This window comes from Mirounga leonina, unplaced genomic scaffold (assembly GCF_011800145.1).
Source record: "Mirounga leonina isolate KUSES-001 unplaced genomic scaffold, KU_Mleo_1.0 Mir_454, whole genome shotgun sequence".
In the NCBI taxonomy this organism is placed as follows: domain Eukaryota; kingdom Metazoa; phylum Chordata; class Mammalia; order Carnivora; family Phocidae; genus Mirounga; species Mirounga leonina.
The window spans coordinates 6,929,253-6,935,252 of NW_023270763.1; the positions used below are offsets into that span (position 1 = coordinate 6,929,253).

The following is a 6,000-nucleotide window of genomic DNA, read 5'->3' on the forward strand; positions in this document are numbered from 1 at the left end:
CTTGGTTAAAGACTGAGTGCTTTTTCCCTGAGTCTGAATTTTCATTGTCTTCTTTGTACCACTCAAGCACTAAGAGGAGAAAAGGGGCTCAAGCTGGGAGAAGGGTTCCCAATGCTGTGGCTGTAGGAATTACATGAGAGGTCGGGGGAAAAAAGAAACGTTGAAATCCAGAGATTATATAGGAAAATATTATTTTGATTCTATTTCCAAAATATATAATACAAATTATTTGATCAGACAAAATAAGAAAGATTGATTTACAAAAAGGACCTCAGAAAGCAGAGAGGAAAGTATTCCAGTCAGGGTCTGGTAAGGAGACAGAAATCCCACCAGATCAGAGAATTTAATATAAAGAATCATTAACCGGCTATACAGAGTTGTGCAAAGGTAACTGGAAAAGCAGAATGATAACACTACGGTGTTGTGTAGATTCCAACTGCAGGAAGCAGCCACCACCCTTGGGACTGAAGGAGCTGAGAGAAGTTGTTAGAATGATGAATACTAAGAAACGTAGGAGTCCATGGAGACAACACTCAGACCTCTGCGGAAGGGCACTGCTCAACTCATTCTGAAAGTGTTGGAAAAACCACAAACTGGATCAGCTTCTGCTCCTGCAAGGACCAGGTGCTGTCAGCATGAGGAGGGTAGCTGATGCTCACTGGAACAGGACACAAGCAGCAATCCCATAAGAAGCAAACGGGAATAGCAAGTCCCATTCTCTTTCCTGGAGCCTTGCCCTCTCCCTTTGGCATCCTCTATTAGAAGGTCCTAAGAGGCAACTAGCAGGTAGAGCAGAGATGTTTGCAGAGTCCAAGCCCCAGACTCACAAAGTCGAGCATAGAAGGCTAAGTTTGGAGCTGAGAGACAATTGTGTATCTAATGGCAGAGGTAGACAAACCAGTAATTGAACTTGTTGCTTAGAAATTGCTCCATGTGAGCAATCAACTCAGCCTTAGGTTTTCTAGGAGCAAGGCCAACACGAAGGGATATAAAATGTTTTCTTTCCCAGTAAAGTTAAGCGTTCTGAACAAAAGATTCACAACAGCTGTGTTTCAGTTCCAAAAAGGAAAGAAAACTGCATTATTATCATAGAAACCTAATAGAAACAGAAGAGGAAAGGAATCTACATATAGATGAAAGTTAACAGTAGGCAATAAATGAGAATAAGGCAAAGTTACATCAAATCAGGTACTTACAACAACCAACCTCATCAGCTGGGGAAAACCTGTGGAAACAGCCAGGCTGGAGTTCCGATTGAGAGGCCTGCGTGCAGCGTCCTCCCGTCAGGTGAGACTTCCAACTGACCATCCCCAAAAGGGTCATATTTATAGGGCAAATAACGGGGTTTGAAATTAAACATTTGTTCGCCTATGTGCAGTTTGGAGCGAGCTGCATTTCTATGTTATCATTTTTCTATATTTTCAAGGAGCTTGGGCTATGTGTGTCTGCCTCCCCTCCTGGATTCCATTTGGGGGGTCCAACCCAGCCTGGAGCAGGAGGGGATGTGGGACAAGATTTGTAGCTCTTGGCATCCAGAACAGAAGGGCCAGTTCTGACCTGGAGGCCAGATAATATATTTCAAACCACAAGAGTCCCAAGGTCATTCACACAGCATAAGTCTCACAAACAATATTCCTTAGCCTGCCTGTGCACATGGAGGTCCAGGTGGCCGGCTATGCGGGACAAATCACGAAAACATCCATCCATATAGAGCAGTAAGATACCGCTTTGGAGAAAAGTGTTCTGTTAACTAAATAATAGAAGACATGGGAAGGGAAGGAGGGTTGTCTAGGGGAGAACTTGAGAGAACAAGGTCTCTAAGGGAATGGAATTTGGTTGAGTTGGGTCAGAGTTGACTAAGGGAGGGGAGTTGTGCTCAGGAGTTTGCAAGGTGGGGGATCCAGCATGCTGGTTTCTTTCTGGGTCAGGGGTTTCCATCATGGGCTATGGTCACTTTCAGTTAGCTCTTCCCTGAATTTTCAGGCAAGGCTAAGAGCTGAATACAAGTAAGTACTCATCTAAAACCATAGCCAGGAAGTGTCAAGCATCTACCTTTTCCCAGGGTATACATTGTGAGTCAAGGGCTCAAGCCCTGCTACTAGTCCAGGAAACCACTTTGGGCATAGTATACAAATCCTCAGGGATCTTCTTGCTTAATTTTGCTCTCTCACCTCTCCCCTCACCCCTCACCCCATCCCCATCTCAAAAATGTGATTATATCATCCCTGACCATCTCTGTTTCCCAGCCTGGAATGCCCTTCTATCTAGAATGTCCTAGAATGCTCTGTGCCTGGCTAATTCACAATCCTGTTTTAGAACTCAGCTCAAGTATCTTCCCTTTGTGGAATTCTTCCCTAGGCCCCAAAAGCTGGACCACATGCCTATCCTGTATACTCTCATAGTTCACGAACACTTACCATATGAAACTGTAATTGCCAGTTACCAGGGGCAGTATAATCACTTACTCTGATTAATCAGAGTTCTTACTTTGCAGAGACAGAAGATAATTTGGCTGAGTAAAGAATAATAGATATTAATAGGAGGATTCTGCATACCCCAAATATTGCTGGGAGACTTGAAAAGCAAGCTTGAATGCTAAGCTTCTAGGAATTATACCCTACACCACGCTCTGAACATAACTGCTGAGGCATCCACCATCCCTGCTGCTGCCTGACTGAGCAGTAGGAGATATTCCCACTGTTGTTTACACCAAGGATGCCATTTTTGTGTCATGAGCCTGACCTTGCAACCACCGTTACTCTGATACCACCCTTACCAGCAAAGTGGGTTCTGTGTGGACCTTATTTTTCAAGTCACTCATGTCTGAATTGGAGGATGGGATATTATGGAAGCCGAGAGAAAAGAGGGTTTCATAAAGGAAGGAGTGGCCCATGACCAGTGTTCACTTGCACTGGTGTGTGTGCGCCCTCTCTCTTAAGAGAGAGAGAGCACAAGCAGGGAGGAGGGTCAGAGGGAGAGGAGAAGCAGACTCCCCGCTGAGCAGGGAGCTCAATGCGGGGCTCAATCCCAAGACCCTGAGATCATGACCTGAGCAGAAGGCAGATGCTTAAGCAACTGAGCCACCTTAGGCGCACCTAAATAAGTAAAATCTTTTTTAAAAAAACCCAAAAAACTAACCAGTCCTACTTAGACAATAAAACTATCGATTGCAGGGGTGCCTGGGTGGCTCAGTCGTTAAGTGTCTGCCTTCAGCTCAGGTCATGATCCCAGGGTCCTGGGATCGAGCCCCAAATTGGGCTCCCTGCTCAGCGGGAAGCCTGCTTCTCCCTCTCCCACTCCCCCTGCTTGTGTTCCTGCTCTCACTATCGCTCTCTGTGAAATAAATACATGAAATCTTAAAAAAAAAAACCCAAAACCAAAACGATTGATTGCAGAATCCGCATGTGTAACATTTACAAAAACTGATTGTATACTGGGCCAAAAAGCAAGGCTCACCAAATCTCCAAAGATTTAAATTATATGAAATACATTCTCTGGTTACAATGGGATTCCATTAGAAATCAATGACAAAGGGCACCTGGGTGGCTCAGTTGGTTAAGCGATTGCCTTCGGCTCAGGTCATGATCCTGGAGTCCTGGGATCGAGTCCCACATCGGGCTCCCTGCTCAGCAGGGCGTCTGCTTCTCCCTCTGACCCTCCCCCCTCTCATGCTCACTCTATCTCATTCTCCCTCTCAAATAAATAAATAAAATCTTTAAAAAAAAAAGAAATCAATGACAAAAATAGTATTAATGGGAAGATGTTCATTATATCTCAGTTGAGACCAAATCAACTACAAATTCAGTATAATCACAATTATTCAATATAATCACAATATAATCACAATTATTCAATCTAGTCACAAAATAATCCAACAGGAAATTTTTTTCAATTTCATAAATTGGTTAAAAGATTTCTATGGAAGCACAAAAGGCCAAAAAAAAAAAAAAAAAAAAAAAACCTGCCCAGTCTCCTGTATTTTATTTTATTTTTTAAAGATTTTATTTATTTATTTATTTGAGAGAGAGAGAATGAGAGAGAGAGAGAGAGCACATGAGATGGGGGGAGGGTCAGAGGGAGAAGCAGACTCCCCACTGAGCAGGGAGCCCAATGCGGGTCTCGATCCTGGGACTCCAGGATCATGACCTGAGCTGAAGGCAGTTGCTTAACCAACTGAGCCATCCAGGCACCCCGGCCCAGGCCCTTTTAAAGAAGAACAAAAGTGTAGATCTTGTCCACCAGAAATGCAGAATTAATACAGAACTATAGTAATGAAGACTGGGTGGTATTGGTGCTGGTACAGACAGACAGACTCACTGAACAGAATAGACAGCCCCCAAACAAACCGATATACTGACATCTGATTTATGAGGAAGATGCACTGCAGCGCTATGGGGAATGGATGGACTTCTCATTTAATATGCCAGGTCAATCAGGTATCCAAACATCCCAAACTTTTTTTTTTTTTAATGTTCTTTCATAAGTAATCCAGAGAAATTCAAATTAAAACCACATAAGTCACTACTACACACCCACAAATTTTGCCAAATATTTAAAAATGATAAAATCTTTAAAGATGATAATATCAAATGCTGGCAAGAATGTGGAACAACAAGAGCTGCTTGTGAAAGAGTAAACAGGTAAAACCACTTTTGAAAAATTGGCAGACTCCAATAAGTCAAAAGATATATCTACTCTCTGATCAGCAAACCACCACCAGGGGACATCCTACAGAAACATCTGTCCATGTAGGCTGTGAAGTTACAGGCACAAGAATACAGCAATTTTTCATAATAGCCCATCAACAGTGGAAAGTAAAAATATAATGTGATATAATCATACAATGAAACATCATGTAACAGTGGAAATGGACCAACTGCAATCATATGAAGAATATGGATGAATCTTTAAAGATTTTTTTTTTTTTATTTGAGAGAGAGAGAATGAGAGAGAGCACATGAGAGGGGGGAGGGTCAGAGGGAGAAGCAGACTCCCCGCTGAGCAGGGAGCCCGATGCGGGACTCGATCCAGGGACTCCAGGATCATGACCTGAGCTGAGGGCAGTCGCTTAACCAACTGAGCCACCCAGGTGCCCCAAGAATATGGATGAATCTTAAATACTTTACTGAGCATAAGAAGCCAGACAAAACAGAATTCACAGTGTATGTTTTCATCTACATGAAGTTGAAAATCAGGCAAAATGCACATGTATTGTTATAAGTTGGAAAAACCATTAAGAAAGACAAGGGCAAAACTATTATAAAAGTTAGAATAATGAGTACATCTAGAACAACAGGAGAGAAGGAGGGGCTACAACTCGGGAGAAACAAGGTGTCAGGGGCTTCTGGAGTGAGGATCTTGTTCTCTTTCTTATTTTGGGTGGGAGTTATATGAATGATCATTTTATAACCATTTGTTAAACTGTTTTATGCATTTTCTGTTTTATATTTGCTAATAAAATTTATTTTATTTTTTATTTTTTTAAAAGATTTTATTTATTTATTTGACAGAGAGAGGCATAGCGAGAGAGGGAACACAAGCAGGGGGAGTGGGAGAGGGAGAAGCAGGCTTCCCACCGAGGAGGGAGCCCGATGTGGGGCTCGATCCCAGGACCCTGGGACCATGACCTGAGCCGAAGGCAGACGCTTAACGACTGAGCCACCCAGGCGCCCCTTGCTAATAAAATTTTAAGTAAAATTAGGTACATCCATTTTTATATATGTGCATGCATACATATACATTTAAATCCTTATATTTGTAAAAATCCTTATATATGTATAAATCCTTATATTTGTATATGTACATGCATACATATACATTTAAACAGTTCTTTTTTTTTTTTTTTAAGATTTTATTTATTTATTTGACAGAGAAAGACACAGCGAGAGAGGGAACACAAACGGGGAGTGGGAGAGGGAGAAGCAGACTCCCTGCCGAGCAGGGAGCCCGATGCGGGACTCGATCCAGGGACTCGATCCAGGGACTCGATCCAGGGACTCG

General features: G+C 42.6%; 1 protein-coding gene across 7 annotated transcripts in view; it reads right to left on the reverse strand.

Annotated features, from left to right (window-relative positions):
- The window catches only part of LOC117999400 (NXPE family member 3-like), a 62,250-nt gene that overhangs the window by 22,813 nt on the left and 33,437 nt on the right, over positions 1-6,000 (reverse strand). The window lies entirely within an intron of this gene.